Raw genomic sequence first — 11,375 nt, forward strand, 5'->3', positions numbered from 1 at the left:
ATTAGAAATTTAACCAATTTTTAAAATTTTGGACAAAAATGGACATGCATAGAAAAAAATTGGAAACAGAAACCCTAAGGGCATTTTGGTCATTAGGTAATTACAATAATAAAAAGGGAAAATCAAACCAAAAATGTGTCCATCTTCCTCCTTGGCTGCCGAAAATCACAAAACACCATAGCTAGAGTTTTGTTCAACATTTCCAAGCTCAATAGTAAGTGTTTTCTAGCCCCGTTTTTAATGTTCTTTGTATTTTTGAAGTCTCGATAACATGATCTACCCATTTCTAGCTATATTTTGATCTAAGGTTGACATGCTTGTATTTTGATGATTAATAGAGGAATATAAATTTTTGATGCATGATGAACATCTTTTATTAGGTGATTTTTAGTGAAAACACCTAAATGAAGACCTGTTTGTAAAAGTGAAAAAAATGAGTAATAATAATGTGAAATAAAAGAAAATATGGGCTGATATGAGCATAGAAAAGGTTCAGTCAAGCTTGGGTAATCAAGAAAATACATACATTTCATTTTACGAGCCTAGGGGCTAAATCGTAAATATGTGAAAGTTTAAGGGTCAAAATGTAAATTTAAAAAATATGATTTATGGACCCATTTCAACAATGTGAATAATAAATAAGTTAAATTTGGCATTATAGATCAAGAAAAATGTGAATCGGGACTTGATCGAAGAAAGAATAAGGTATACAATGACTAGGCTCGATTATGATCATTTTGTACCGAGGTAAGTACATATGCAAATAATATGGCATTGTAGTATGTTTTAATGCTTCAATATATTGTAATAAATGTTTTATTATAATTATGAGCTATATGCCGCTGATTGTTATGAAAGCATGAATATTATTATGGTCGTTATCTACGATGTTACAAGCAAGTATAATGGTGATACTATATGCATGTGAGGAAAAACCCCCATTTAAACCTTAGAAATAGTTTAGGATACAAGTGACATGTCACTAGAAACTAAGAAATCTGAGCTCGTTGAGTGGTCCGGGTTCGTGAGGTATGTAGCATCCGAGCTCGTTGAGAGGTCTGAGTTCATTATGGAGGTGTTACATGTTATGTGGTAGCTTCGGCTACGTTTGTATACATGGCACTTATGTGCAAGATTTCTGCGTATCCAATAGTATTCTGAGTGTTCAATGGGTAATGTAACGATTGTAATGAAAGTCCCGAGGAGGGCATATGAAAGAGGTATGATTATTGATACTCTACGATGGGTACAAGTATTTACGCTAAACCTATGAGTAACGCTTTGACAAAGATCGACTTAAGAGGAGGAATTATGTATATGCATATTATGAATAAGCAAAGAGGTTTGAATAAAGAATAAACTTTATTTATATGTTATCATGGTTTTGCATGTTAATTATTTACCACTATTGCATATTATTTGTATGTGGACTTACTAAGCTTTAATGCTTACTCCCCTTTCTTTTCCATTCTTTGTAGTTCTGCCAAGCTAGCTCGGGGATCGGAAGCTATCGGAGTATTCGATCACACTATCAAAAGACTATTGGGTATAGTGAAATCATTATTTTGAGTATGGCATGTATAGGAACTTGGTCATTTTGTGATATGTGTCATGCTATTTGGCCAAACTGTGAAGGCCTATGATGATGATGATTCTTTTTATAATGGCCATGTGATATGACTCATATTTGATCATTTGGGTTGTAATCTAAATACCCATGCATGCATGTGTTAGTGTTATGATGGTAGGATTTGTTATTGTTTGGTGAGTGCACGATAATGATGTGATATGTTGTTGATCAACGAACGTATGGTAAAGTTTGAATTAGGTGCTAAAAGATAAGGGATAATCTAATGGTTAAAAATGACTACAAGTATGAATGCATAATTTGGACTCATGATAGCCGGTTTAATAATGCATGGAATTGGTTTGGAATGCTTCTAAATAGAGTAACAAATGAATATACAATAGAATGACTTTATGATGAGGTGAGAGTGCCATGGAGTGGAATATTTGAGTGCTTGAATATGTCATGTTGCATGTCATAAAGTATGTTTGAATGTATGTGTGGTTGTGGATGACTATTGGCTTGGAAGATAACCTTTAAATGGTCCACATGGGTGGACACACGAGCGTGTGCCTACACACGGTCTGTCCTATGGGTGTGTTGAATGGTCGTGTGTCCCTCATACCTAAAAATTTCTAGGATAGTTTGCATGGTAGTAAACACACGGGTAGAAACACGGCTGTGTGTCTCAACTGTGTGAGGGACATGGCCTAGAACTCGGGCGTTTGCCATGGCCATGTGCCCCTAAATGAGTGCTGAAGTCATAAACAGAATGTCCAAGTTTTTGGACACGGGCAAGAACACGGGCGTGCCTAGGCTATGTGAAGGACACGGGCCAAGGCCACGGGCGTGTGCTCGGTCGTGTGAAAGCCCCTGTAGGTTCAAAATGAAGAATAATCTTTAGAAATCTCACATGGGTAAGGGACACGAGTGTTTCCCAAAGCACACGGGCGTGTCATTGCCTCCACACGGGCGTGTGAGGCTCAACCCTAGAAATTTTCTTAGAGTTCTCTTAAGTTCTCGGATTAGTTCCAGATTTTTTTTAATGTATGTTTTGGACCTCGTAGGTCCATGATAAAGACAATATGAAATTGTTTGATTGGCTTTAATTTGGAGAAAAATTTTATGACCCGTATTTTTTAGAGATGTCCTGTTTAAGTTCGGTAATGCCTCATACCTTATCCCAACCTCGGGTATGGGTAAGGGGTGTTACACACTGAGTTTATGTAACTCACTTCTAATTGTCTGTTCTGTCCAGGTAATCCACAGACTTAGGCAGATCAATATGGCTGAAACTCAACGGTGAACACTCAACTGTAAATTGTTTAAACTTAGTAATTATGGTTTATTTAACATTCTGGATTCATTTGAGAGTTTGTAATTTCTGGGACTCTCTAGACTATATGTTTTTTTTTAACTGTTGATTTTGGTTTTGATTGTTTGATAGTTTTTCATGCTTTAACAAAATGTTTTATGAAAATGACGGTTTTACGCAAATAAAGGTTTTTCTTAAAATACAAATTAGATTTCTGAAATTTAACGATTTTTATTAGACTTTCACTGTAAATTTTTTTTGGCTAATAAACCAATTAATTAAAGTTTTCGACAATGGATATAAAGGAATATGAGTTAATAAACGAAAATGATTTAACGTGATGACTCTTTTTCAAAACCCATTCTTTGTGACATCTCTGGATTCGCCGATAACGTCTAAGTCGAGTTTGGGGTGTTACATTTAGTTGTATCAGAGCCAAGTTGCAAAACTCGGGTTGTGAAATTTTTGGTTCCAAAATTCTATTTCAAAAAGAACTTATTTTCAAATAATTTGGATAATGTTGAGAAAGTATGTGGTACACCGAGTCTCCGTCGTCGATCATGTAAGTATTTTTGAAACTTAGATAGTATATTCTGAAAACACTATAAATGGTACTTTTTGAAATTGTACTGAAGTAGATTAAGACTGAAACCTTTGAAAACATCTCTAAACTTTTGATAATTCTTGCATAAAATATCTGCTAATAAATACTAGAACTGATACATAAATTTCATAATGTAGATAAGATTTGAAATTTACGATGAGTACTTGTGGAATTCGCGGACGTGGTATTCGAGGTTGTGGTAGAGGCTGTAGGGGGCTCGAGCTGAGTCTTTCTCTCTAGGTAATATGTCAAAATTAGATGCGAGTGAGACGTCGATTTCGCCTGCTATTGAAATTAGGTCTCAAAGTCGTTCAGCTAGATATGACGCACTGTCCCAAGCCATGTTGAGGATATTGGAGAGGGCCGCTGGACCCGATTCTAGATCTGGGGGCTATGGGTTAGTAACTAAACGGCTCTGGTCCAATGGTACTAAGTTATTTCGGGGTGTCACTGGGTTCGCCCCTACTTTGGCCGAGTATTGGTTGGAGGCTGCCGAAAAGGATCATGAATGATATAGACTGTACTCCCAAGTAGAAAGTTTAGGGTGCAGTCTCATTGCTTCACGACGAGGCACATCAGTGGTGGTTATCAGTTGAGGAGGGTACTCAGCCTAATCATCTGAACTAGGACTTCTTCAAGACTGCCTTTCAGGAAAAGTATATGGGCACAAGCTATGTAAATGCTTGTAGGCGTGAGTTCATGAATGCCACGCAGAGTGATAAATTTGTGGTCGAGTATGAGGTCGAGTTTCTGAGGTTGAGCTACTACGCTTGAGGCATAGTGGTGTCTAAGTATGAGAAATGTGCTTGTTTTGAGGATGATCTGAGAGACAGTTTGAGGATACTAATTGCTCCACAAAGGATAGGGACTCTCTCAGATTAAGCGCGTGATTAAGAGTAGTACACTCAACTAGAGGTTAAGCGCGTGAAGTGCCAGAATAGGGACTGTGAGAGAGGTAAGAATAAGAGGGATTCAAAGCCCTCTAGTTCTGTTCAGAGGCCTAAGAAAAAGGCCAAACCTGATGGGCCGGTTAGAGTAGGAGTTCCTGTTGCTCCTATTGGGGTTTACCCTTATGGAGATTGTGGTATGCTCCATCCGGTTGAGTATTAGAGGATGATAAGGGCCTGTCTGTGAAATAGATCATTAGAGCACCGTATTAGAGAGTGTCCACAGTGGGCTGACCAGATGCAAGCTTCAGGACCAGCTTCTGTGCAGCCTTAGAGGGTAGTTCAACAGCAACCTAGGGGCAGTGGACCAACTAGGGGTGGCTATGGTATGGGCCGAGGATAAAGAGCACTAGGCAGAGGTTCTAGTCAGACTAAGGTGAGCCAGTCTGCGTTGGTTTATGCCGCTCGTCACCAGAGGATAGAGATGCTCCTGACGTTATCACTGGTATGTTCCTTATTTTTGATGTACCTTATATTGCTTTGATAGACATAGGTTCTACACACTCCTATGTAGCTTGTTCTATTTCTGGAAACTTGGGGATTTCTGTTGATAGCACTTCTAGTGAGATCACTGTACTAAGTCTATTATGGCAGTCTGTTTAGGTTAGTAAACTCTTTAGGGATATTCCGTTAAAGGTACAAGAGCCTGTATTTCAGGCAAATTTGATGGAGTCACTATTTAGGGAGTTCAATTTGATACTGGGTATGGATTGGTTGGTTGAGCATCGAAGTCAATTTGGATTGCACGACTAAGAGGGTCGTTTTGAGGACTAAGGATGATAAGGAAGTGGTTGTGATCAGTGAGCATCTAGATTATCTATCTAATGTGATCTCCACTCTTGTGGCTAAAAAACTAGTTCGGAAAGGGTGTGGGGCATATTTGGCTTATGTCAGTGTTCCTGTTTCTAGGGACTCTTCTATTAGGGAGTTATCGAGTTACGAGTTTACCTCCAAATTGAGAAGTTGAGTTCGGCATTTATCTTTTACTAAGTACAGCTCCAGTGTCCATCGCTCCCTATTGAATGGCACCGAAGGAGCTTACAGAGCTTAAGGCTCAACTTCAAGAGCTTTTAGATCGTGGTTTCATCCGCCCTAGCGTGTCTCAGTGGGGAGCACCAATTCTTTTTGTGAACAAAAAGATGGAACCATGAGGATGTGCATCAATTATCGACAGTTGAATAAACTTATTGTAAAGAATACGTATCCACTTCCAAAGATCGATGATTTGTTTGATTAGTTCCAAGGGGCTTCATTGTTTTTGAAGATTGATCTTCATTCTCGGTATCATCAGCTGAGAGTTAAGGAAGTGGATGTTCATAAGATTACATTTAGGACTTGTTATGGACATTATGAGTTCCTAGTTATGCCTTTTGGACTGACGAATGCTTCAGCTATAATCATGGATCTAATGAATCGAGTCTTTTTGCCATATCTGGATCAGTTCATCGTAGTCTTCATAGATGATATTCTAGTTTACTCTAAGACCGAGGATGAGCATGGTGAGCATCTTAGAGTAGTGCTTCAGATACTCTGAGAGAAGCAACTCTACGCTAAGTTGAGCAAGTGTGAGTTCTAGTTGCATGAAGTAACTTTTCTAGGGCACGTAGTTTCTGGTGAGGGGATTTGAGTTGATCCCAAGAAGATTGAGGTGGTGCTTGAGTGGAAACAACCTAAGAACATATCTGAGATTCACAGTTTTCTGGGTCTTGCAGGGTATTATCAGCAGTTTGTCGAGGGGTTCTCTTTCATTATAGCTCCGTTGACTAAACTTCTGCGTAAGGGAGTTCCTTTTGTCTGGACTGATTAGCAACAATCAAGCTTTGAGAAACTCAAGTCTGTTCTAAATCAGGCTCCTGTTCTGATACAGCTTGAATTTGGGAAAGAATTTGTGGTATACAGTGATGTGTCGCACGTCAGTTTGGGATGTGTACTAATGTAAGATGGTAAATTTATGGCTTATTTGTCCCGCCAGCTTAAGACATATGCAGGGAATTATCCAACGCATGATCTCGAGTTGGCTGTAGTAGTTTTTGCGTTAAAGATCTAAAGGCATTATTTATATGGTGAGAGATGTATTATCTACACTGATCATAAGAGCCTCGAGTATCTCCTTACCCAGAAGGAGTTGAATCTTAAACAGTGTCAATGGATTGAACTGCTCAAGGATTATCACTGCACGATAGAGTATCATCCTGGTAAAGCCAATGTGGTGGCCGATGCTCTAAGTCGTAGAGCGATGACTAATTTGAAGGAGATGTTCACTCATCTTAGTCTGTTTGATGATGGGAGTTTGTTAGCCGAGTTACAAGTTAAGCCAACTTGGATTGATCAGATTCGGGATAAGCAATTAGGGGATAAGTCTCTAGGTTTGCGATTTCCTCAGATTGAGAGTGGTAGTACTTCTGATTTTGTGTTGAATAATGATGGTGTGCTATGTTTTCAAGGTCAGATTTGTGTACTGAATGATTTTGATTTCAGGCAGTCGATTTTGAGGAGTCGCATAGTAGCCCTTATTCTATGCGTCCTGGTGGTAATAAGATGTACCGGGATCTCCGTGAACTGTATTGGTGGCTAGGTTTGAAACGTGAGGTTACTGATTTTGTTACTCGTTGTCTGATGTGCTAGCCAGTTAAGGCTAAACATCAGTTGCCTTCGGGTTTATTACAACCCGTTAAGATTCCTTTTTGGAAGTAGGAACGAGTAACAATAGATTTCGTTAGTGGGTTGCCCTTGACACCTACTAAGAAGGATTCTGTTTGGGTCGTTGTTGATCGATTGACCAAGTCCGCTCATTTTATTCCGGATCAGACAAACTATTCTCTATAGAAGTTAGAGAAGCTCTATATCTCCGAGATTGTAAGACTACATAAGGTTCCTGTTTTGATAATTTCTAATAGAGATCCTTACTTCACTTCTCGATTCTGGAAGAGATTGCACAAGGCTCTTGGTTCGAGATTAGACTTCAGTACTGCATTCCATTCTCAGACCGACGGTCAATCTGAAAGGGTAATTTAGATACTGGGGGATATTCTTCGGAGTTGTGTGATAGATTTTCGAGGTAGTTGGGAGGATTTTCTACCGCTAGCTCAGTTCGCCTACAATAATGTTTCCAATCTAGTACCCAAATGGCACCTCACGAGGCTTTGTATGGTCATAAGTGTCGTATTCTGCTATGTTAGACTAAGTTGGACGAGTGTTGGGTTTTGGGTCCTGAGCTAGTTTCTGAGATCGAAGATAAGGTAAGACTGATTCGGGATCATCTGAAAGCGGCTTCTGATAGACAAAAATCTTATGCAGATCTAAAGAGATATTGAGTACTCTGTTGGTGATTTTGTGTTTCTTAGGTTTCGTTATGGAAGAAAGTTCTAAGGTTCGGTCATAAGGGCAACTTGAGCCCTAGGTTTATTGGGTCGTATAGGATTCTGAAGCATGTGGGGCCAGTTGCTTATCAGTTGGAGTTACCTGCAGAGTTGGACCGTATCCACTATGTGTTTCACATCTCGATGTTGAGGCGATATCAGTCTGATCCATCCCACGTTGTCTTTGTTGAGGAGATCGAGATTCGACCGGATTTGACTTTTGAGGATGAGTAGGTTCAGATTCTAGATCGGATATTAAGTTTTTGAGGAGGAAGTCCATTCCATTAGTAGAGGTTCTGTGGCAGGATCATGGCTTTGAGGAAGCCACGTGGGAACATGAAGACTCGATGCATCAGTAGTATCCTCATCTATTCTGATCAGGTAAATATCGAGGTCGAAATTTCTTTTAGGTGGTAGAGTTATAATGCCTTGAATAATTTATTTCTATTTCTGTAAATATTTGACACAAAATCTATATCTACTTCAGTGGTTAAGTGTTCTGGGTGTGTGTGAAGTCTTGGGATCAATTCCCACCTTGGCAATTTTTGTTATTTTTTATCCAAGCCTTACCCTTGTTGACTGCGCTCATAGGAAATTTTTTATTAATCCATATTAGAATGAGCCTAGTGGTTCGAGTGGTAAGGGAACTGGTGTGTTGAAGGTCCTGTGTTCAAATCCGTGCATGAGCGTGGAAATTATTTTTGTTTGTCTTCCTGTTAGAGTCTTGATGGAGTTGGATTCTGATAAGTTGATTGTTAGTGGGTTAGTGGGGAGTAATCTGAAGGATTTTAGGAGTTATCTGATTTTATTTTTTTTTTCAAAAAAAATTTTTCCTTCTCTCCTCCAAAAAGATTCTGACGTGAGTTTTCTTCCTCTTTTCTGACGTGAGTTTTCTTCCTCTTTTCTTCTCTTTCCTTCATTTTTCCCCTTTCTAATCTGTTCGAAATTTTGGTTTGATCCTCGCCTTGTATTTTGGTTTGTGGTACTCTTCGTGTGTTTTCGATAAAAGAGGCTATTCTTGCTGGGTATAGCAGTTTCGGTAAGCTGTGTTGGTATTTTCTCTCTATAGTAGCATACTTGATGTTATAGGGAATTTGATTTCTATAAATCTGTGATGTAGGAGAAGGGTGTGAGTGGTGAATTCTATTTCTGGCAGCTTAAATCGTGCTAGTGTTTGTATGTATTATTGGTAAGTTTTGTGCGTTATTTCAGGTTTATGTCAATTCGTGAATCAGTTGCTAATTGATCAATAAGATGTCGTTTATTAGGTTTCAAAGGGCTTGGGTTTGCTGTAACTTCTTAAACGAATCAGGTGCGTACCTGAAATGCAAAAAATCAAACTTCGGCAAAAGCTGAAAAACTATTTTGTCGACACCATACGAGCATGTGGTGACCCGTGTAGTTGGATGTGTGCTCAATGAAGGCATGGCCGTCCACAGGACAAAGCCACGTTGTGGCTTGAGTGTGGTCATATGGGCCACATGGGCTAGGCCAGGTTGGGCACGTGGGCCCACATGACCCATATTTTTGAAATTTTCTCTAGAGTCACATGGGTCACTCTGATTGACTGTAGGCCTACCGTAGGGTCGATAAGGGTCAACCAAACCATATATTGTATGCTATGATATTCTAATAGACTGATCTAAGTAGGATACTAAATGTATGTATGGTTGTACTATTTAAGTATGTCAGTTATCTGTATATAAGCATGTATAATTTGTTATTTTTATATCTAATTTCTGCATTTGTTTATGGGGTGGGATTTTTATATATGGAGGAAATATTCTGAAAGGCGACCTTCGCCTATATTCTAGCAGCTTGGCTGCACATTATCTGATATGTGTCGTAATGGCATGATATAGTGTGGAGGGACGAGTGGGTGTTTTTAACCCACATGGTGTGATGGGATGGTCGGAGTTGGCGAGTAGAGGATGGGGGTAGGATACTATATTTCTGCTATGCATATCTGTTTATGATATCTATATCTGGAAAAGGACTTAAGTCTGAATCTGTATCTGACTGTATGTAAGACTACTGTATGCATTGCATGTCTATTTTTGTTGTGTTACACACTGAGTTTACGTAAACTCACTTCTGTTTGTCCGTTCTATTCAAATAATCCATAGACTTAGGCAGATCGGTGTCGCAGAGGCTCAATGGTGACCACTCAACTGTAAATTTTAAACTTAGTAATTTTGGTTTATTTAACATTCTGGATTCATTTGAGAGTTTGTAATTTCTGGGACTCTATAGACTATATGGTTTTGTTTTTAACTGTTGATTTTGGTTTTGATTGTTTGATAATTTTGCATGCTTTAACAAAATGTTTTATGAAAACGACGGTTTTACCCGAATAAAGGTTTTTCTTAAAATACAAACCAGATTTCCAAAATTTAACGGTTTTTTTTAGACTTTCGTTGTAAAGTTTGTTTTGGCTAATAAACCAATTAATTAACATTTTCAACAATGGATATAAAGGAATATGAGTTAATAAACTGAAATGATTTACGTGACGACTCCGTTTTCAAAACCCATTCTTTGTGACATCTCTAGATTCAGCCATAACATCTAAGCCGAATTTAGGGTGTTACATGATAACATAGCAAAACAATACATTACAATAAGCATGATTAAAACATGCAATCAGTAGCAATTAGTAGGCATGATTTAGACATGCAATCAATAACAGAATCAATGGCATGAATTATCATGCATTCAGTAAAACAGTATCGTGGCACATTTAATGATGCTTTCAATGTTAACATTACCATAAACATATTTTTAACACATGACTACAATTTCAATAATAATATACATAATCTATCATGTAGTTAGTTTCAATAAAAATCAGTAGCATATTCTAATATCACATAATATGTAGAATATCATAGAGTCATAATGATACACATACATATGGCATCACATATGTAATAGATCCGAGGTATTTATTTAGATTCAATCCTAATAAAGGATTTATCTTCACCAAGAATACTTATTGTATTCATTTAGCCATTATTTTGAAATAAATTAATACAGTTATTATTTTTAATCATTGATATATGATTTTTATAAACAAATACATACAACTTTAACGGGTTAAAACTCGCACCTAAAATAAGGCATTGTGCCAATAGATCTACTCTACCGTACTCCAACTATACTGATCAAGTCAGATCTCGTAATAATGGTACGACACCAAAGGTACACTTGTTAGTTTCGGTTTTAGTCCAAAATAGTTCTCTTATGAAATCATTTTGAGGAGCTTACTCTATTACTTGACGACGGAGATATAAGAACTTTCCTTTGCACTAAGGCAAATCCAAGCAATACAGATAGTCACCTTTAACGAAAACAATATGAATATGTAACATGTTAGGTTCGGCCCTTCCAAATTAAAAGAGTTCGAAAATAGACTATTCCAATCTTTACTTACTATATCACGATTATATCAGAAAACTTAAGATTTAATCGGAGAATCTTGAGACAATGATGGAGGGATAGTTGTGGAGAAAACAAAACAAAAAAGAAGTGAGTATATTATTATAAATTGAATAGGATAAGAATAAAAATATAATATAATATA

The sequence above is a fragment of the Gossypium arboreum genome, chromosome 10 (genome assembly GCF_025698485.1).
Source record: "Gossypium arboreum isolate Shixiya-1 chromosome 10, ASM2569848v2, whole genome shotgun sequence".
In the NCBI taxonomy this organism is placed as follows: Eukaryota; Viridiplantae; Streptophyta; class Magnoliopsida; order Malvales; family Malvaceae; genus Gossypium; species Gossypium arboreum.